Genomic DNA, 22,261 nt, shown 5'->3' on the forward strand with positions numbered 1-22,261 from the left:
AAATTAACTAAAATTTTACAACAATCTGAGCGTTTAAGAAAAAAATCACTGAATCATTGTAAGAATAGGAAACTTTGTGGCATTTTTATCATTTTCCCATCACTCTATCCAGAGCCACAGATTTTTTGAACACGTAAGTCTTCACAATCAGTCTAGGCATAAAAGCCAACAATCTAGCAGCTCCTGGCATGATCAGAACAGAACTGGACCACCTCAAAAGTCCCATACCTACAGAATTGTCATTGTTACTTGTCTGGAAGTTCCCTGGAAACCCTAACTTGCATGATTTTTCTTTACTTTGCTGTACTCAGAACCCAACCAGTAAAAACAGCTTTTCCCCAGAAAATTATTGGTTTAATACATTTAAGGAGCTCTCAGTGCAATTTGTTTAATAGGCTAGCTAAGAAGCTAACCATGTAGCTGTTTCAGTGGCCACACATGAAAAAAATACAGGTATGACAGAATTAGTTAAGGAAAGTATTAAATAAAAAAAAACCCTACAATAATAACAAACAGTAGTAACAACAAAACCTGGAGAAGGTAAAGGGAAATCTGATTTCCATCCAGAGTTGCTCCATTCTATTATTTAAATATATTTGAAAGTGGATTTTTGTTTTCCACTTGTAATAATTTTCAACAAAAATAATTACAAGAAAGGTGAAGAAACAGGGATGAATGGCCTGTGTACAAAAAAAACCAGTCAATAGAAATTGTCCTCATGAAGCCCAGAAATTATATTCAGTAGATGGACCTTAAATAAGCAATTTAAAATATGTTCAAAGAACTAAATAAAACCATGTGTAAAGAATATAAGGAAACTACAAATATGATGTCTCACTGAATAGAGAATATAAATTAAATAATAAAATTATATTAAAGAACAAAAGTCTACTCAAAAATCTGCACACAAAGGTTTATAGCAGATTTATTCATAATTTTCAAAACTGTGGTGAGATATTAATCAATTAAAATATGGAAGAGTTTTAAATGTGTCTTACTAAGTAAAAGAAGCCAATCTGAAAAGGATACACAATCTGTGATTCCAACTACATGATATTCTAGAAAAGGCAAAAAAGAAAATAATAAAAGATCAGGGGTTGCAAGGGCAAGAGTCAGGGGAATGAGTAGGTGGAGCACAGAGAATTTATAAGGTACTGAAAATACCTCTTATGATACTACAATGGTATATACATATCATTATACATTTGTTTAAAATCATAGAATGTACAACACCAAGGCTATAACTGTGAACCATGGGTGATTATGACGTGTCAATGTGGGTAAGTCAGTGGTAACAAATGTCCCATTCTAGTGAAGGATGCTGTTAATGGAAGAGGCTATGTATGTGGGGAGGGCAGGGAATATATGGGAAACCTCTGTACCTCCTTGACTTTGCTATGAAACTAAAACTATTCTAAAATAACATTAAAAATCAAAAGAACCAAATAAAAATTCTTAGGCTGACAACTCTCTTATTAAAAAAAGAAAAGTTGGCCCTGGCCGGTTGGCTCAGCGGTAGAGCGTCGGCCTGGCGTGCGGGGGACCCGGGTTCGATTCCCGGCCAGGGCACATAGGAGAAGCGCCCATTTGCTTCTCTACCCCCTCCCTCCTTCCTCTCTGTCTCTCTCTTCCCCTCCTGCAGCCAAGGCTCCATTGGAGCAAAGATGGCCTGGGCGCTGGGGATGGCTCCTTGGCCTCTGCCCCAGGCGCTAGAATGGCTCTGGTCGCGTCAGAGCGACGCCCCCTGGTGGGCAGAGCGTCGCCCCCTGGTGGACAGAGCGTCGCCCCTGGTGGGCGTGCCGGGTGGATCCCGGTCGGGCGCATGCGGGAGTCTGTCTGTCTCTCCCCGTTTCCAGCTTCAGAAAAAATACAAAAAAAAAAAAAAAAAGTTGGCCCTGGCCGGCTGGCTCAGCGGTAGAGCGTCGGCCTGGTGTGCAGGAGTCCCGGGTTCCATTCCTGGCCAGAGCACACAGGAGAAGCGCCCATCTGCTTCTCCACCCCTCCCCCTCTCCTTCCTCTCTGTTTCTCTCTTCCCATCCCACAGCCGAGGCTCCATTGGAGCAAAGATGGCCCGGGCGCTGGGGATGGCTCCTTGGCCTCTGCCCCAGGCGCTAGAATGGCTCTGGATGCAACAGAGCGACCACCCAGAGGGGCAGAACATCGCCCCCTGGTGGGCATGCCAGGTGGATCCCGGTCGGGCGCATGCGGGAGTCTGTCTGATTGCCTCCCCGTTTCCAGCTTCAGAAAAATGGAAAAAAAAAAAAAAAAAAAGAAAAGTTCTGAGTTAGGCAATCCAGGACTATTTCATTACTTTTGATTTTAACAGTTATGAAAGAGCAGTCTGAGGAAAAGGCTAGAACATAAGTAGTTTATTTGTGGGCAGGAGAGAAGTGCAGAGGACATGTACATGAGGAGAAGGGAATGCCAACATGATGTTGCTTTATTCTATTATTATACACCATAGTGAATGACCTACTGAAGTAGCCCAGGGGCTGTCAAAGAATCTTTATGAAATACATCTCAGGACCTTGTGACAGAGAGAAAAAGTGAAGCATGGACCCATTGTCTCCCATTCCCCATTGGTAAGGGAACTTAGTGGTCCTAAGATGTGTTAACTCGCCTTATGTACTTTCTTGAGAGTCAAAGAAGTTCCTACTAGTATCCACGTGAAGGCAAATGACAAGACATTCTGTGGATCAGGAAGAGAGAGATACTTGAGTAAAGCTGGTCACCTCTCAGTGGCTGGAATAATAGGTGTTCCCAAAAGGCACAGAGCAGAGCATCAGCATCTCAGATTCCTTCTACCTGTTTCCCCTTCCACCCTTTGCATGTAGCTTCCATTCTCTACAGTCACTGGTGGTCAGAAAGTCTAACCATATGGCAAAAACTGTAGGCTCATAGAAATAAGAAGGAGATGAAGAGGCTGGGTCACGTGGTTTTTTAGCTGGGCACATTGCCACATTCAACAGGCAGGAGATGTGTTTATAAGGGAGAAATAATGAGAATGAAAACCAGAAATCTCTGTCACAACTCTTAAAGAAAATGTGAAGTGAGAACAGGGTATATTTGTCCCTTTAGCCTTCTATTAAAATATTTTATGCATGATCATATTTACTTAAAGTCATTCTATTTCTCATGTCCCTCTCCCCCACTTCCTCTTTATTGTCCCAGACCCTCAAACTCCTTTTCCAAGAATACTTCAAAATTGATAACTACCCAATTAATTACCCCATCCCAGATGATTCTTCATTTTTTACCATAAATAAAATCTGAAGGGGGTATGAGACTCTGGAAGTGAAAAATCAGGCCTCCTTCAATGTTTGAACAGAAAAGAGATAAAGAAAGAATAGACAGGGTGATTCAACAGTGGCTACTGTAATGTATGTTCTTTCTGTGCTAAAGCAGGAGCTGCATTTTAATGGGGTAAAGGGTTATTAGCTCATCCTAAACACTGCTTTGGGACTCTGTTCACCTCTGCATGAAATATTTCCAAGTCTTTTTAAGTTTCTAAGAAATGCTCGTTTGGATCACAACTTCAGTTTTTGTTTTTTTTTACAAAATATATGCAAACGAATTAAAAAAAGACATACATATTTCTTGTAACCTTAGATCAGGATTTTAAGTCCTTTTATTCCCACTTCCTCTGCCCTAAGTTTTCCTCTGACAAAGGACAATCAGTCCACAAATCAGGAGAAATCAAGAAACCTAAAGAAAGACAGAGGGACCCATGCCTCTTCCAGATCAGGAATGGTCAACACTTACTTCAAGACTGTTGACCAGTATGGTTCCTCCTTTCATCTTATCCAAGTGACATTCATTTTAATAACAAGTTAAACTCATTATGCAAATTGAACAATTCTATTAGAATATTGTTATCCCATGTAAATGCTATTAGTTCCACAAATGAACTACTCTATGTGAAACTGCTTAGAAAACTATAAAGCACTTTTACAAATGGAAGAAAAATTATAATGTCCAAGAGAGAAAACATTATATTAAACTAGAATCATAAAATGCTGAAGTACCCACTGATGCAGCTCCAATTCACAACTTCACCCTTTTTTGTTTGAAAAGGTAAAGGGAGGCAAAGCGTTTTCTTTGCAAATCCCATTTTTATGACTAATGTTCTTCTATAGCTAACATATAATGTTCTTTCTTTGGTTTGTTTTCCCATCTTAGCCGACATGTTTGATATCCCTTCTGTCTTCTAAAAAGTGCCCACTTTGCTGAGGGGGAGGTGAGGTTTTGCAAGTTTTTAAATGTGCTGTTAATGAATGAATGGACAACTAATTGCTTGCTAAATGTATTAACACAGATCTGGGTCTGAGATTGCTTCAGAATTATTTGGGACATATGCACAACAGGCAGGGGACATGGATTTCCATTTGTATATCAGAAAGGCTTTTTCCTTAATATGAACCTGGCTACAGAAAAGAAAACTCATTGCCAAGTTTATTTTACTTTTCAGACTCTATTATTTAAAAAAAGGTAAATTTCTAAATAATGCTATTCATATACTGATCTCTTCTTTTTCACTTGTCTATCTGTCTCTTTTTCTCCCAAATATAGTCTGTGTACATAAGTAAGAGGACTATAAATGACCTGCACACCAAGTGAACAAACACACACACAGCTCCCATTCAATGGATTGTAATAGTAATTATCCCCAAAACCTAGTTGATTTCTAAAAATGGTTTCATTTCTGTTTCCCTCAACATTTCTTCCTGTTAAGTGAGGAGCCTACCAGATTTTTATTCTCTCACTATAGAGATTGGATTTCCACTTTAATTCAAACAAGAACTCTGGTATAAACTGCCTTTTAATAGCAATGATAATTTTAAGTGTCCAGCTGTAGATATTTTGAATATGTAACTATTTCCTCTGATGGAAATTAGCCAGCAATAGGGTTCCATTAGCATTCACATTTGCAGGGAACTATTATATTTTCCTAGACATTTTTTAAAACTTAGCTCTGGGATGATGGCACTGCCAAAAAATACAGCCTGCTTCTACATCTGACAAGATCAGAAACAAATTGGTTCTTCGCTTGGCACAGAAGCACTTGTCCCTCCCAAGGCTAGGATTCTCCTCTTTACGGTGACGCTTCGGAGAACTTAACATCAGTCTTTCTGTTAGGCAGAATTCCCAGCTCATATTAGTACATTATCTTTTTCCTGTTTGCAAGATCTGTTTTTCAGTGGCCTTATCAGTTATAACCAGGTGATCTTAATCTCCCCAATATTTATGCTGAAAATAGTCTATGTATTTTTTCCAATTGGGTTCACCTTCGCAGATTTATACCTACCCTCTAAGATTCAGGAAAACAGTTAAACTCAAACACCAGTCTTCAACTAGGCCCATTTCCTTAATGATACCTTGATTAGCCCATGTTATAGACCAGGGGTCGGGAAACTTTTTGGCTGAGAGACCCATGAACGCCACATATTTTAAAATGTAATTCCATGAGAGCCATATAACGACCCCTGTATGTTAGACATTATCCAATAAAATTTGGTGTTGTCCCGGAGGACAACTGTGATTGGCTCCAGCCACCATAACCATGAACATGAGCGGTAGGAAATGAATGGATTGTAATACATGAGACTGTTTTATATTTTTAATGTTATTATCTTTTTTATTAAAGATTTGTCTGCGAGCCAGATGCTGCCATCAAAAGAGACACATCTGGCTCATGAGCCATAGGTTCCCAACCCCTGTTATAGACTGAGTTGAGTCCCCTCAAAATTTTTATGTTAAAGCCTTAACCCCCAATGTACTGTATTTGGAGATAGGGCATTTAAGGGGGTAATTAATGTCCTAAGGGTGAGACTCAAAAATCAATGTGACTGCTGCTTTTATAAAGAGAGAGAAAGCGACACCAGGTGTGTGTGTGTGCAAAATGGAAGGACTTTGGGAGAACACAGTGAGATGGAGGCCATTTGCAAGGCAAGGAGAGAGGTATCAGGAGAAACCAATCCTGTCAGCACCTTGATCTTGGACCTCCAGCCTCTAGAACTCTGACATAGTACACACTTTTGCTGTTTCAGCCACCTGGTCTGTGGTGTCTTGTTATAGCAGCCTCAGCAGAGTAATACAGTCCATTTCAAAATTGGGTAAATAGTTTACAGGTTGTAAAAATCCCCATCAAGATCTTTACTCTCATTGGGAATGTAGGAACCCTGCTATTTAATGACTCCCCAAGCTTTTTTTCTATGATGATTCTTAAGTTGTCTAACATCGCTTCTCTCCCTCGCTGGTAACGGATACCAGCTGCCTCATCAAGGGACTTAAATGGAATCCAGAAAAGCCTATTGTAGCACTTTAACCTTGGTTGGTGATTATTCTGGGAAGAAGTGCATGACCTACATTGAACAAATCAAAAAAAAAAAAAACCTTCTCTGTTTTACACTTTTCTATAACCAAACAAAAAAGAAAGAAAGAAAAAGGAACTGCTTTTCATATGGTCATAAGGTTGTGAAGACATAAGCCTACAATATGGAGAAAGCCCCTCTGTGGTAGAAAACAATAAGCCAAATAGGCCAAAAAAGAAACACACATAAGAAATAGGGGTCAGGGAGGAGAGAGAGAGAAAGAGAGAAATGCCAGCACTCAAGTGTCAGGATCCAGGCATCATTGAGATTCCCTTTCCTGTTACACTCTTCATTTAGGAGGATAAATATACTCTTGTGACTAAGTTACTTTACATTGTTCCTTTGTCACTGGAAATCAAAGAGTCCTTCTAGCTTAGGTTCATAAGGAATATGAAAACTATTCTCCTTTGCCTTTTTTCCCATTTTTGATCTACTTTCTGACGCTTTCTCCTTTCCATTTGCTAATTCATTTGGGGGGCTTGGCCAAGAAAATGGCAGGAATAAAGTGGGGAAAATCAAAGAGAATAAAATAAAAAGTAAAGAAAAAAACAGAAAACCAAATGATATTTCCACTTACAGTTTACAGCTCTGAAGTCATTTAAGCCCATTCAGAGGTGGGAAATAATAATTAAAAATCAAAGCACTAGACATCATGCCTGTTCGGCCAATTCATAGTTCCTGAGCTCAAGCTCTATAGATATTTCCTCGGGATCTCTCTTCATAGCCTTTCAACTTACAGGATTTATTAATATTTCTTTTCAGCTGGCTTTTAGTATTCTCCTCATATTCATCCAGGTCCCAGTATCCACACCTGCAAAGAGTTCCACGGGCCTCCACAGAGGCGCCTCACTGGTCTCAGGTAACTGGCCACCCACCACATCCTTATCTCTAGCCCTCCTGTTCACCTCTTTGTAACACCAAGTCTTGAAACTGCCTTTTTATATTCTTCTTTATTCTCACTTGATTAAAATATATCAGTTTTGTAGCCAGTTCCCTCAAGGGGCTAATCAGTAAACAACTAATACTAATTTGGCCCAGTACAGCTAAGATGTTACTGGTTGATCACAGATTAATAATTCATTCTTTGTGGGAACATCTACTTTAAAAAAATTTTTTTCCCATTGATTTGCAAGAGAGGGAGAGCATGGAAGGAAGGGAGAAAAAGAGATGAAGAGGAGAAGGGGCAGGGGAAAGAAGCATTATATCGTTGTTCCACTTAGTTATTCCATTGAGTTGTGCACTCATTGGTCATTTCTTGTACATGCCCTGACCAGAGATCAAACCTGCTACCTCATTGTGCTGGGACAACACTCTATCCACTGAGCTACCCAGCCAGGACCAGAATATGTACAGTTTTATGCTGGCCTTAAGCAAAAAGTGTTAATCATATGAGGATTTCTGGTGGCTGGAGGCATGCAACAACTATGTGAATCACCCCTTGATTGACATCATGTACACACTGGTGTGTCTACATATCTGGTCAGTCCTGCCCTTTGAGGTAATTCAATATCTACCACCAAAGAGCTTTCTTTTCTGCAGGACCTATTTGCCTTCCTCTCCCCTAAGCAGCCTTCCCTCTGGCTGGTCCCATTCTTCACCTCCACTGGCTCTGTTATTGCCTTGATCAGTGTCATTGTAGAACAGCATTCCACACTTACAGGCTAGACCACATTGAAAGCTCCTTAAACACTGGGACTCAACCATTCTGGAAAAACACCGGCATGAGATTAGTTGGCCACCTACAGTGGCAGCATCATGTTTTCACGTGAGTTCTGGGAATAGAGAAAGAAGATGAGAAACAGCACAAGAATCAGAGGAAGCAGCCCTCCAACCTGTCACCTGTTGGCAGTATTAGTCTATGGTTGGCTTCAGCCTGTTGGCTACTCACCTGCCCATCTATTCTCTAAATGAAGTGTTCCAGCAATTGAGTTCAACTCAACAAGGAAGGATGCTGTGCTACTATAAATCATTGGTCCCTTCTTCCTCAAGCCCTTCAGTGGAAGGAGTAATTGGTTAATTGCCAGAGTTGTTAACAAGAATTAAGAATTCAAGGGAATTGGCTAGGAATGTAGATCTGTTGCAATATGGTTAGAACAAATATGTTTGTAAATGAGCAGAAATTTAGAAATATATACACCTTAGTCAAAACATATGGGTCTTAAAGTCCTTTATAAATTGCCTGAGACTTACTGGTCAGTGTTCTTCCTTTAAGGAGCTATCACTCTAGAAAAGAAAGCTTCCTCCTTAGCTCCTCTCACTGTATGTTTCAAATGCAGAGTCCAAAGCACTTTCCACATTCCCTCCCCATATGCTCACTTCGGACAGAAGCAGCTTCCTATGTTTCACCCAGTCTACCTTCACCATTCTGCATTTGAGACAACCATCCTTTCTTACATGTTTTGCTTTTCTCTGTCAAATGAATGGAGGAGAATTTTCATAAAGGACAAGACACAGTCTAACATACCAGTGCTCATAAAGCCCAAATCCACAGATATGTGCCTCACAGGAAGATGAGTCTGGCTCAGCTAGCTTAGGTTTGATACCAGGTCATTGTTGGGTGGGGCTTCTGGACCTTGCTGAGGAGCCTACAGGTGACTTAGATGTTCTAAGCAGCAATACATCTAATGCTGGAACACAATTTTATATTTTTTAAAATGTTTCCTTGGTTTTATTTGCTTTGATAATGATGTGAAATGCATAAAAAAATACGATTCTTATTTCCAATATGAATAAGTTGTAATAGGAAGTGGGCAAATTATAAAGCCAGGAGTTAATGCCTAGACTTCATATCACCCATACACTGTCATATTTTCCATATTCTACCTTCACCAAGATTTTAACCTCTCTGCTCCAAGACTTTGAAGTGTCATTGTTTTGTAATCATGAAATCTCTTTAGAATTGCACATAGGGTAGGGCACAAGAAAATGAATAATTGAATTCAACTGCATATACTTTTTCCCCTTTACTGAAATATAGTTGACATATACTATTGTGTAAGTTTAAAGGGGATAACATGTTTATTATGTTTATTTGATACACTTACACTTTGCAAAATGAGTACCACCATAGCATTAGCTAACATCTCCATCACGTTATATAATTACCATTTCTGCATGTGCGTGTGTGTGTGTGTGTGTGTGTGTGTGGTGAGAACATTTAATATTTACTCTCTCAGCAACTTTCATCATATGATACTGTATTATTATCTATAACCACGACACTGTGCATTAGATCTTCAGGGCTTATCATACAACTGGAAGTCTGTCCCCATTCAACTGAATATACTTGAAGGAGTGAGTGCGTGTGCATGTCCTTTGGAGGAATTGTGGAGCATAGGGTTTGAGGACAATTTGGAGCTAGCCTAATGTACATTTACAGAGTAAAAATGGAAACAAGTCTAAGGAAAGCAAAAGTCAAACACATATCAGTAGATTATAAGGAGTGGTAGTTTTCATCTTTTTCATTTTAAAGAGAATTTGACAAAAGTGAAATAATGTATTACCAAATGTGTTGAAATGCAAATGAGTTGGAGCACGTACAACAGTGGTGCCAGTAAAACGTGAGGTGCCATGGCCCTCTCAGGTGGCAGGCCAGGGACAGAAAACACACTCAGGGGAGGGATTGTCATTGCATAACGTAAGTTGTAGTGTTCTCATAAATTGCCATATAGAGCCTATATATGTTCTAAAACATACAGAAGCTGAAACCCTGACAGAATGAAGTGATTAATAAGAGAACTCCAAGTAGAGGTGACCAAGTACAATGTTTTTTCAGCTGCTGAAGGTCATTACTATTGCTTACCCTGAAGCTGAGGCAATCACATGTCTGGATTTTCTAAGACAGTCTATTTGTTAAATATAAAACCAATTGTGAAACATTTTATAACCATGTGTCTTAGTCTGCCAGGTCTGCTGTAACAAAATACCATCAACTAGGTGGCTTAAACGACAGGAATGTGTTTCCCACAGTTCTGGGGATCAGCATGTCAGCAAGGTAGGGTACTGGTGAGGACACTTCTGTTTGGCAGATGGCCATCTTTTTGCCTGTCTTCACAAGACAGAAAGAGAAAGAGGAAGCAAGATCTATAAGGAGTCCTTTTATGAGAGGACTAATCCCATCATGAAGACTCCACCCCATGACCTAATTATCTCCCAAAGGCCCCATCTCCAAATATCATCGCTTTAGGGATTAGGATTTCAACATAAGAATGGAGGGTACAGGGGCAATGTTTAATCTATACCACCATGTAAGTCTTTTCAAATAACTTTTCAAATTATAAAGAAAGAAAAAACCTTTATTAGACCACACATCCTAAATTTAGCTCAGATAAATTTTGATCTGAATAAAAAGATTAGTGGATCTCTTTTCAAATGTCCAAGATCTAGAGTTAAGAAGACCAGACAACAGAAACCAGGGTGCCCATGTCCCCAGTAAGACCCAGTTAGATGGAAGAACAACGGGCACTGGAATAAAACTACTCTGAGTGTCCAAAGTCTAAGCTGAGCATAATGTGTCATTATATTGGGAAACAACAGTTCTGACACATAGTATGTCTAAGGAAGCCCCAGCCTGGCACTGATTGTGTCATAGGTATGGTAGCTCTGTGTCCCAGTCCAGCCTCCATGATACCTGTCCCTGAGTTTTGTGGAGAGTTCAGAGATCACTGGAGAAGCTCTTTAGCTAAATACTTTCTTAAGTCTTTTGGCACAAAGAACCCCATTTAAATCCCCTCTGATAGTGGATAAAACCAATGAAGAGGAAGGTCACGTTTGCTACTTCCTCACAGATGCGCTGCACAGCCTAGGAGCCCACTGGTGCCTGGGTCTCACCCACTGCAGGGAACAGAGCTCAAAGGCACAGCAGTACTCAGTCAAAGCTCAGGCTGCAGTGACAGATGAAGGCAGTGGCAACCTCCAATAGAAATGGACTGCCTGATGGAAACTCTCACCAACACTATTGGTATGAGAGGTTGTGCTTCTTGGGAGGCACAGAGCCTATATCCTAGAAATAGGAATGCTAGACAGAGGCTGTTGGGCAGATAAAATATATTATGTTCACTTTGTTAAAGATGGTGCTGTCCATGAGCAGGCCGTTGCCCAGGTGATATTAATGTGTGTTGGGGGCTGGCTGTGGGCAGGCAGAATCCTTATAGCCTGGGGCTTGGTTTTAGGACTAAGCCTTTACCACCCTTTTTGATGTGGAGTGGTAAAATCCCATCATGCCTCAGAAAGTGACTTTGTATTAGAGACTTCCCTATTTTGTATATTGGATTAAAGGTTTTGAATCTACACTATAAAATGGGGGCAGCCTGACCTGTGGTGGCGCAGTGGATAAAGCATCAACCTGGAAACGCTGAGGTTGCTGGTTCAAAACCCTGGGGTTGCCTGGTCAAGGCACATATGGGAGTTGATGCTTCCTGCTCCTCCTCCCTTCTCTCTCTCTCTCTCTCTCTCTCCCCCTCCCCGAATAAATAAAATCTTAAAAAAATAAAATAAAATGGGGCAGAACGAGAGCTTGCGCTCTTGGTTCCTGAGATTAGCATTAGAGAGCAGAGAGCAGAGAAAGGCCACGAGGAAGAGACCAGGAGAAACAGCCAAGATGGCGGAGTGTTGAGTGAGAAGCCAGTTAGTGCAGAGTTTATGCAGGGAGAAGGAAGGAGATGGGGAAAAGAGGTGAATAAGTCTGGTGAGCTAAAAACCTTTGATTCTAGGAATCTCGGATAAGTCAGTAGCTTTGTGAGCACTGAATGTGAGTGGGTTTTGGAGTCCAGTGTGTGTTTTTACTTGCCCGCCGGGTGCAAGCTAGGATTAAAGATGATGGCCCATCAGTTTTTGGCTCCGTTGTTTCTTTACCGACTGTCCGAATCCAATGCGAACCTGCATGGGCCGGGCGGCTGTGATAGTGGCCGTGACTACTGGCTTTACAGAGGCTAATGAGAAAAGGGGACATTTATATGATAACTTACACACATGGTAAAAGTTGGTGATTTGACTGATTCATTGATATACAGCTGCACATTACTTCAGTGCTAAATGTTGATAAGATAATGCCCTTCATATCAGTTTATCTAAAAAAACAACTGAGAAATAGATTCTCTGGCTAGAGATCTGCTTCTGGCATATTGATCAATACTATTAGAAATCAACAAAATAGTCAAATGTCCATTGGAAAAGAAGCAGAAATGTGAACAATCAAATATTTAAATGTGAGAAATACTAGAAAAGAAAATGCTCAGTTGAGTTGTATGTTTAGACAAACTCCAATCAGTGTTTTCCATTTCTTTTTTTTTTCTCTTTTTTTTGTGACAGAGACAGAGAGAGACAGAGAGAGGGACAAACAAGAAGAGAGAGAGATGAGAAGCATCAATTCTTCATTGCAGTTCGTTAGTTATTCATTGATTGCTTCATATGTGCCTTGACTGGGGGAGGGGAGGCAATTAGTAGAGTGAGTCACGCCTTGCTCAGGCCAGTGACCTTGGGCTCAAGCCAGCAACCTTGAGGTTATGTTTATGATTCCACACTCAAGCCAGTGAACCCACGCTCAAGCTAGTGAACCTGAGCTCAAGCCAGATGAGCCTGCACTCAAGCCAGTGACCTCGGGGTTTCAAACCTGGGTCTTCTGCATCCCAATCCTACATTCTATCCACTGCGTCACTGCCTACTCCTGCTTTCTTTCTTTTTTTTTTTTTTTTAAGCGAGAGGAGGGAAGATAGAGAGATAGACTCCTGCAAACGCCCTGGCAGGGATCCACCTGACAACCCCCGACGCAGGCCAAGGCTCGAATCAACCGAACTATCTCAATACCTGAGGCTGACACTTGGACCAGCCCAGCCACTGGCTGCGAGAGAAGAGAGAGAGAAGGGGGAGAGAAAGGGAAAGATAAGCAGATGGTCACTTCTCATGTGTACAATGACCAGGGATTGAACCCAGGGCATCTCAATGCCGGGCCCATGCTCTATCCACTGAGCCAACTTGCCAGGAACAGTGCTTTCCTTTCTTTGCAGCCTCTTCCTGCTAGAAGGCCATGTTTTCATGGAAGGATGTTTAGGGACTGTGTACATGCTATATGCTGGGCCACCCTATTTAACATATGCTTCCTCATAGTTATCCTGTTCCATTTAATGCAAAATAAGATCGCAAACTCAAACCCCAACAGGATTTACACCTGTTCTGTTTTCCTGAGTTTGTAATCTCTTTGATGCCCTGGGGTTTCTAAAGAAATATCGTTTTAGCTTTCCACTCCTGTTACCAGGTGTAAGTAGTTGGATTGGCAGCTATCAGGAGAGGTTGGGAGGGAAGACTTCACTAAATTGGCTCTATTCCAGGTATTTCATCATGTCCAAGGTTTTTCCTGGCCAGAGCAGTTAGTCGATTGCTCTTGCACCTTAAAAAAGTGAAAAATACATACTGTAGCTGTAGGAACTGCTATGCTAGCAACACACAGTTTCTCTGGGCTAGACCCAGGGCCAGCGTCAATGAGAGAGTCTTAAAGGACTGCTTTCAGAAAGAGAGTTTTGATCACACTTTATTGAGTTTCCATTCTCACTCTGTAAGTAAAGAACCAAGTTTGCTCCCAGTGCTCAAATTCTTGGCCTCCCACATGGAAATGGAATCACAAAGTCATGTGTGTGTGTGGTGTGTGTGTGTGTGTTTGTGTGTGTGTGCATATAGATGCATGCTTGTATTCTAAATTCAAGAGAAAGAAAAAACTTCCCCAGATTTTTCAATTCCTATAAGAATTGTAGTTTACTATTTCTGGATTTGGATCATTGAGTTCCCTGGATTATTAAACATAGCAAAAAGCCATCTGCAATGAATCGGGCTTGCTCTTCTAATTGAGTCATGCTGCGAAGCCCTTTACTGTTTCCCTCACTTCATTGCTGAATATTTTTTTCAAGAATGATAGAAAATACATTTTTACTACTAATGCCACCTGCAGGTTAAAGAGAAACTGTTGCAAGATTCTTGAAATCCTCACAACAAACTGGAACAAATCCCTCCGAAATATTCACTCACCTTGCCAATCAGCAGGAATGTAGTTTCATTCCACTGATGACGTTCTTATCAGAACTGTGCCTTGGCAACCACCAGTGCAGCCAGTCTTCCCCCTTCACTCGACACTCTGGCCAGCTGATACTTACATCTAGGAACATGTAGGGACTCACTTGCTAGGAAATAATTGCTTTGGGCTATTTCATGCAACAGCATCCCAGTGCTGTTGTCAAGTGTCTCGTGTCACAGGTTAAGGTGGGATGAGAGTCATCCTCAATCAATTAGTTTCTATGTGAGTTATTTCTTGGGTCAATCAATCATTGCATGCAGGTGCTGGCGGTTATTTGCATTCAGTGGGCTAAATGAATTAGCACACGCGGTGCCACCTACTTGTCTTATTTTCTCGGCGAGGTAAGGTCCCTTAAGGAGAGATATTGTTTTCTATTCTAATTAGCTTCTTATTATGACTGACATGACCATTACTACATTATGATTATTAGTCATAGTAGATAAACTTTGCTATCAGTTCATTATGAATTATGCTTCATCTTCTAGCCACAGTGATGTTTTAATCCCAATTATCTGAAGAGCACGAATCTAAGAGGAAGAGAGGAACATCCCCCTCAATAGTTTTAGAGATCCTAGGCTAGTTCATGTTGACAAACAGGATGGTCACGCCCCATTTTGTCACCACCAGATGGAGGCAACTTTCAACGTGTGCACCGACTGCCTCTGACATGATGTCACATGGAATGGGACTACGTAATGTGGTGACAAGACAGCAGGAATAATGTGAAGAAATTTGACCAGAACGGACAGCTGGTGACCATCCCAACACCTATCCTGCTTCTTAATGAAATGATTATACCTGAGCACAGAGATAAAGAAATAGAGCTAATTAATAGAGCCTTAGTGCATCTGACAGGCTCCCTGAAATGGACACTCTCCTCCCTAATGTGGGACCATATTTATCCCTAGAAATAATAATAACAGGACATAGAAGGGATGACTGAGAAAATTTCATCCCTTCTACAGGGATTGAATATTAATAGAAAAGTCTCCCCATAGATGGAAAAATATATATGATATATAGGACAGCTGCATGGTGTTTCCCATTTTCTTTCCTTGGCTAAATTTACAGAAAAGCCCCTACCCCTCACCTCAGGCAATAAAGAAACTAAAAAAAAAAAAAAAAAAGGTTTCCAAAAAGTTGGAACATTGTCCCTGACTGCAAAAAGTGAAGGGATTACTTCCAAAGTTTAAAGCCAAATGCTATGGGAGCCTCATTCAACCCCTGGTGTCACCAGGCAGCAACCCACCAAAGTGTTCAGACTTTGCCAGGAAGAGGAACAAGGTGCAGATGTACTAAAGAGTGCAATGCTCACTGGCAGTTTCACCTTGCTCCCTCCTAGGAAGCAGTCATCTCTCTAGGTCTCCGGCACCATTGAAATTTGGGACTGTACCAGTCTTCGTTGGGAGGGCTATCCTGCACACTGTAGGGTGTTCAACAGCTCCCTAGCCTCTGCCTACTACACGCCAATAGCATCCCCCCAGTTGGAACAACTAAAACCACATGTCTCCAGATATCCTCTAAGGGTGGGGTTAAAATCACCCTCAACAGAGAAACTCTACACTGTGAGCTCTTCAAGTATAGGGCGCACATCTCATCCATCTTTATAACCCAGCTGCACAGAGGGAACATGCTGGACATAGAATGCTGAAGTTTGACTGTAAATATATCAGAGTGAAAAGTCACCACAGCTAAGGTTGGAAGTGATTTCTTTTACTCCTCATGTGAAAGGAGCAAATGATGCCATTCTAGTCAAACATTCCAGCCAACCATTCCAGCCACTTCTATAGAGAGGCCAGTGTGAAAGATCTCTCCTATTCATTTAAATTAAAACACCACTGTCACTGCCCATGAAAAGTCAGCTTAATAAAGACAGAGCAGGGGTGTGCTTGGACAGAAGGAAGAGAAAAAAGCATGCAGACAATTTAATTGTGGGGAAGTTAAAAAAAAATCTTTGCCAAGTAATGAAATTATTAATTGCGATTCATGTCAGTTTTTGCGACAGCCATGTGAATAGATGGACAGGCTGTTCAGCAATATTTCTGGAAGGGACTGTACATTTTACAAATGAGGCGTTGCTGGAGTGTTGTGTGTGTGAGGGTTTACAGAAGTGTACACCCCAATAACTTCATGGGGTGGTAACAGGGAAGCTACCCTGCCTTTAGCCCAGACATAGCTTATGAATCAAAAGGGCATCACATTCACCCATGCCATTGTCCTCTGAAAGATCAGACTCTCATTATGTGCCTGATGCAATATCTTCTATTTGAGGCAGTTTACATATTTCTCTATTTAAAAAAAATAGGCAGTTTCTTCCTTCTTCCTACAAATGTGCTTATCAGTTTTGAATTACAGAGATCTATTTTGAGATGAACACATTGAACAAAACCTTCGTCCGCGTGTGCACGTATCTGTGTGTGTGTTTTTATTTCCCAACATGGCGGTAGGAGCTTATGCCCGCTATCTGCATAAGTCTTTTGTGTATTGCTAATGGAGTGCTGGAATTGTAGCAGCCCTGAGCAGGGAATACATGTGAGCAACAATATGCTGAGAGACCCCTCGGTGGAATCTAATCTGTTCCAGCTCATGCACTCCTCAGAAACTATTTAACTTTCATTAAACTGTGTTTGATATCAGCTAAATAGGATGCATACGGCTCCAATATAGCTCATATGGTCGCATTCATTCGATCACAGCAGTGCTTTTTTTCTTATATTTCCCTCCACTTGTGTCAGTACCCAGTATAGCTGGGTAAATAGGAGACCTTTGAAGATGTAGTTAGTACTCAGATTTCTTTATTCTTTTGTGCTGGTTTCTTAGTGTTGAAACAGTGATTCATGTATGTCGCAGACAGCCTCCATTAATTTCATGTAATGTAGCTTTTATCTCGTAGCTGGGACAACTATCTTCAGCATTCTGTCGCTCCAGCCTCCCCGGCTCAGTCCCGAGTCCCCTCTGCATTTCCCAGTCTCCCTCCAGGTCCCCAACACTCTCCATAGCTCCTCTTCCTTCCCAGAAAATTCTGTTCATTTCCAGCCTCTGTTTTGTTCTGGTTATTGTAGCTTAAGAACAAGTGAATAAACAGGTAAAGGTAAGAAGAGAAAAGAAAAAGGGACTAGATTTTCTGTCCGGGTAAGCCTTTATGTCTGAAGGCAAGAAAAGAAAAGCTACTAGGATGAAAATATCCATCCAGGCAGGAGAACAGTTTTGTGCTCCCAACCCCCCTACAAACACACACACACACACACACACACACACACACACACACACACACACAATCTATTCAAAGGACACTAATTTGTTTATGAATACATCACAGTGGGAGTATGCAGTTTTCTAGTTTCTGGGGAAGAAAGGGCCAGCAGATTTACAAACTGGAGCTGGTGAAAAGTTTTAATGATCACATAACACACACACACACACACACACACACACACACACACTGGGAGGGGGCAGGGGGAACTGAACACATTATCAATGTGATTTCAGCCAAATAAACATCATTATTTACTCGCAAAACATTTTTTTCTCTCAAATAATAAAAATGTGTTAAGAATTTCACCTTTAAAAATATTAAGGGGACATGGATATCTCTGTTATCCTCACTGATATTTTTTCAATTATGTTTTATTAGGTCCAAAGGAATAATCACATTTTTTTTTCAGATCGCTTAAGAGAAACTACATGGGGTCTTTGGTACCAGGAACCCAATTATTTAGGATATTATTTTGTGAACCTTTTTTCATTTTATTAGTATACCAGAGGGTTTTCACATTCTCAAGGAGAATCCAGCTATTATTGCTTTTTGGGAAGAAATGTCTCACTGGGGCAATTAATTCTATACATTAACACCAGTCACAGTTGTGCTGTATATTATTAAAATTATAAAAGCAAAGCCTACATTTTATCATTCAGTTCAGAAAGGGGTAATTTACATGCGTATGACAGAATAAACCAGCGGCTCCTCCTTGTGTCACCCTCACTGCGGAACAACTTTGCCAAGCCCTGTGCTGCCTCAGAGGGGTCCTCTCCACCACGCGGAGGGTTTACAGAGAAGTCAAATGGGGCTGAGGAAGGTGAACACACAAGCAGCTTCGGGGCTCGCCTCTGTCTGTCTCTGCCTTGCCTGAGGGATGTTCTCCATTTAACTTTGTTGATGAGCACATGTAATTAAGACGCTGTGCCTTAATGTTTGATGCTGGGACTTGAAAGGGTGATTTAAAAAATTTATTTAGATAAGCATATTGACATTTTTAGTATATATTATTAATCTTATTAATAGTATTAACAAAGGCTAATTGAAAATGCATCATCTATAATTATATTAGTCTTCATTTTAGTACATTTTTGTCAGAGTAAACTAGAAAGGAGTAATTAATGTGCCACTGTTACTTACCCCTGTTTGTATTAAAGCCGGCGCTACACAATGTTAGAGAAGAATATAGCCTGATTTCACTGAATACCATGGAGCACAGCATTCAAAGCGGTAACATAAGCAGCTGTGTTTTCCTGTCCTAGGAACCTAAAAATAAAACCAACCTCAGGATTGCAGGATAGGTGCGGGGGAGACGGAGACAGGAGGCCTGGAGCCTGCGACGGCCCGAGCTGCTGCACTCTAGGCTGCCCTGTCCTTCCCCTCAGTGGTCGGCTCGGGGATCAAGGACTGCTCAGGATCTACAGACCTTGTATCTCATCAGCTTAAGAAATAAATAGAGAAAAGCATGCCTCGTTGCATTTGATCCTGGGGGTCATTGGCACCAGTTCCACTGGGGCAGGGCAAGGAAAACGACTTGACATTCGTCAGGGATAAATCCAGGAAAAAACTTGAACCTTCCAAACACATGGGCTTCACTTTTGCTGTGAAAAGAGAAAGCTATCACAATAGTCCAAAGAATACTGCCCTCAAGAAACCAAACTCCCAAAGACAAGACTTGTTACTTCCGACCTCCATACCCTGACCCTGGCCAACACACACACACACACACACACACACACACACACACACAGCATTTTCATAACTACACAACAGTCCCTTCTGGCTCATGCACAAACAAACAAACAAACAAACCCTAAAAGAAAGCAAGCAGGGTGACTTAAGTTATTGTGGAATGAACCACTTTCAAGTTTTCACGCACCCTGACCACCTGATGCCGTCTGTCCAAGATCAGCCATCTCCCGAGGCAGGCAGAGAGACCGCGGCACAGGAGTGTGAAATGGAGGCATGCAGGGAGGGCGGTGAATGGCACATCTTTTAATCAGGTAGAGCCAGACAGCGATGGCTCAGATTCCAGAGCTGGGCCTTCGGCTTTCTCCTGAGCTCTAATAAAAAGCGTGGCATATTGGTCGCACTGGCTGCCAAGTGCTATGTCCGTGCCCTCTCCACAGTGGCCAACCACAAACATGCTAGCTAGAAGCTCTCAGGGGGCCCGTATGTGCTGTTCCTACACGCCTAACATATGTATCGACACCTGAAAGCTACAGCCTACCACGTTGCCAGGACCCTACTCGCCTACCTTTGCTCCTTGGTCACCAAGGGTTAATTTTCTAATGGCTGCCTTGCTGCTAAAGCTGGCCAAGTTTTTCATCGCCTGCAGAGCACCACAAGCTGTGATTTGGAGCCAGAAAACACCATTAATTTTCTAAATAGGAAGGATCACATATGTAAACTGTCTGGTTCTGTAATGAGTCGGGCAGGTAGAAGATGAAGGAGGAGGAAGTGAATTTTTCCAGACACAGAGGCCAAATGGCCCAGCCCAATGGGCAGCACAGAGTGCAGGACTTTGGGGGTCGGGGGTGGGCTGGGGGTGGGAGAGGACTAGGAATGCCCTTCCCATCTTTAAATCGGTTTCACTGCCAACCTGCAGTGTTTCTACAAAAGGTCGGGCTGGTGATTTATTGAGCAATGTTGGGAGTTTTCACATTAGACTTCACAAGAAACTTATTTGTAAATGGAAGGAAGGATTAAGCAAAGTGCACCCACTCAGAGACCACATAGGGGCTTGTGAGTACAAACACTGTGTTTCACACGTCCTGGGTCTTCAGGGGACAGAGGGTCAGAAAGTCCCCTGATGGAAGGTACTTAGGCTGCAACTCACCTGGATGTTCTAGACACCTGAGAAAAGCATTTCTGCAGATTTTGTAAATCTACAAATATATATATATATATATATGCAAAATCCTTCATTTAGGATTTAGCATGTCTACGTGTATGTATGTGTGTGTGTGTGTGTGTGTGTGTGTCAGAAAGACAGGGAGAAAGAGGGAGGGGGAAGAGAAATTTTAGAGTGAAAATTGGCAGTATTTAGAGTTTTAAAAATTATTTTATCTGCCATTCTTTCTAGAGTAACTGCCACCATTATCTGAGATGCCAGGACAATGCCATACCTGCAGGTATGTGGCAGGCCTAACCCAACAAGAAGGTTACCCCACCACATGCCCCCCAGAGCAGCAGGAATGCCCGTCTCACACCCCAGCCTTTTTCTGGGACCTACTGGCTAGAGAAGAACCTCTCTCTAACTTTCTAACATTGTAGTTCCATTCCACAATGACTTTTAAAAAAATCTCTAGCTAATATCAATTTCTTCATTCTCTATCTTTTATTGCTCTGTGGGCGAAAACAAAAATTAGGGGGGGGATAAATAAATTGGGTGCAGCTGTTTTGGTGCCTCATAGAAACAGGGCTGAAAGCTACTCCTTGATTCCTGCCCCATAGAATGCCACAGACAGCCATGATACGGAGGCTGTCTGTTCCCTGGGCAAAGTAAAAGGGGGCGGGCAGAGAAATTAGGGTCGGCTCCTGGTGTGCAGAAGTGTGCGTGATGGGCCAGTACTGGAGAAGAGTGACCTAAAGACTGGCAGTGAGTGAAGGAGGGATGACACAGGAACCGAGTCATCTCACATATATTTGTCTGAAAGGCAGGTAAGATATTTCAAAGTTTTCAGAGAAAAAAAATCCTAAGAAGACTTATTCAATTCTAGGGTATCCTAGTTTCCTAGGACTGGTTAAATCCAAGTGCCACAAACCGGGGATGGACTCATAAACAGAAGAACTGTATTTGTCTCACACATTTCTGGAGGCTTGAAGTCTGAGGTCAGGTGTTGGCAGGCTGGGTCTTTCTGAGATCTGGAACAGAGAAGCTGTTCAGGCCCTTCTTGTTGGCTTATATAGGCAGCCTTCTTCCTGTCTCTTCGCCTGCACTTTCCTCTATGCATAGTCATCTTCGTGCCCGTATTCATCTTCGTTCTCCTCTTTATAAAGGTACCAGTCACACTGCATTGGAGCCCCCACCCCCAATGACATCTTAACTAATCACATCTGCAGTTACCCTATTTCCAAGTAAGATCACATTTTACAGGTCTGGGGTTTAGGACTTAAACATATGAATTGGAGGAGAGGGGTAGATTTCACATATAATACAGGCTGAGAGAAAGAACTTCTTCAGAAGTTAATCCAAAATTCTCATGTTTGTTGAAGTCATAACTGAACTAACGTATATTTCTATATGCTTTTGCCTCTTCACAGGCTGCTGAGTAATTTTGCTTCCAATAACTTTTTACAGATAATTCTATCTTGATCTTCCTCAAGCTCTACATTATTCCCACTCTCCCAGTGGGTAAACTGAGGCTTTGAGCAGTTCAATGTCACTAAATGTCACACAGCTATAGACCTGAGGCTCTAATTCAATACTTCTGCTTCTGACCCCAGTGTTTTGCCCACTAGTCTACACTGCCTGCTGTGTAATAACCATTACATTTCACCACCAACAATGTAGCTTGAGTCCTATTAGTAAATCACCAGAGAAAGTGCTCAGCTTAAAATCTCTAATTC

This window comes from Saccopteryx bilineata, chromosome 3 (genome assembly GCF_036850765.1).
Source record: "Saccopteryx bilineata isolate mSacBil1 chromosome 3, mSacBil1_pri_phased_curated, whole genome shotgun sequence".
NCBI classification, from domain to species: Eukaryota; Metazoa; Chordata; class Mammalia; order Chiroptera; family Emballonuridae; genus Saccopteryx; species Saccopteryx bilineata.